This window comes from Bison bison, unplaced genomic scaffold (genome assembly GCF_000754665.1).
Source record: "Bison bison bison isolate TAMUID 2011002044 unplaced genomic scaffold, Bison_UMD1.0 scf7180017864471, whole genome shotgun sequence".
Lineage (NCBI taxonomy): Eukaryota > Metazoa > Chordata > Mammalia > Artiodactyla > Bovidae > Bison > Bison bison.
Genome location: NW_011495032.1, coordinates 6,604,149 through 6,604,906, shown reverse-complemented (window position 1 = coordinate 6,604,906; position 758 = coordinate 6,604,149). Strand labels below are relative to the sequence as shown.

The 758-nt window shown below is 67.9% G+C and overlaps 1 protein-coding gene across 1 annotated transcript in view; it reads right to left on the bottom strand.

Moving 5' to 3' along the window:
* GLI2 (GLI family zinc finger 2) overlaps positions 1-723 on the bottom strand; it is a 265,521-nt gene extending 264,798 nt beyond the window's left edge. Inside the window, exon 1 of the mRNA XM_010861267.1 lies at positions 582-723. The gene's annotated coding sequence lies outside the window, so the exon portion shown is untranslated. The remainder of the gene's footprint in view (positions 1-581) is intronic.
* Between the last annotated feature and the right edge of the window lie 35 nt (positions 724-758).

Here is a 758-nt window from a genome sequence, read left to right as displayed (position 1 = left end):
GAGGGAAAGCCTGACCGAGGGGGAGGGGGCGACAGGGCCCGAGGAGGGGAGGAAGGAGCGAGAAAGAAAGAAAGGCAGGGCTTGGGACGGGCAGCGCGGAGAAGTGCAGTTAGAAGTTCGCAGCGGCCGGCTTCAGCCCCTCCACCCCCTGCACACTCCCCGGAGACACACTCCCACGGCCCACCGCTGGAGCTCGCAGCATCCCAGTCTCCCCGCCCTACCCCCAACTCCCGAAAAAACAGCCCCGGGCTAGGGGGCGGTGGAGACCGGGTGGAGGCAAGCTCGGTCGCGCTCCCCAAGAAGGCAGGCTCTTTCCCCCAGGTGCGAAGGAAGATGCAAAATCGCCCCCTTGGTCCCGAGTTTCCATCCCTGGAGTCCCCTTAGGTCCCAGCCTGGTTTAGTCAGAACCCGGACGCGGGCCGCCGCGCTAGCCCCCGGTGCCCGAATCCCCGTGCCATGGCGCGGGTACCCGGCCGAGGGACGCTCCAAGACGGCGCAGCATCCCAGTCGGCCCGAGTTCGGCCCAAGTAGGGGGCACTTCGCGACGAAAAGCAAGCAAAAGAAGGCCAAAGCAACTTTACCGAGGGAGACAAAAGTTTGCCTCTAGCACGCAGGTGGCCTCCGGGGCGCCGGGCTGTGGCTGCGGGACCCCATCCCAACTTGGTTGGCGCGGCGATCCACCGCGGGCTGCCGTGTGCCCGGGCTCACTCCGGCCGGGGCGTTGCGGGCCAGGCAGGGGAGGGGACCGAGAGGAGGGC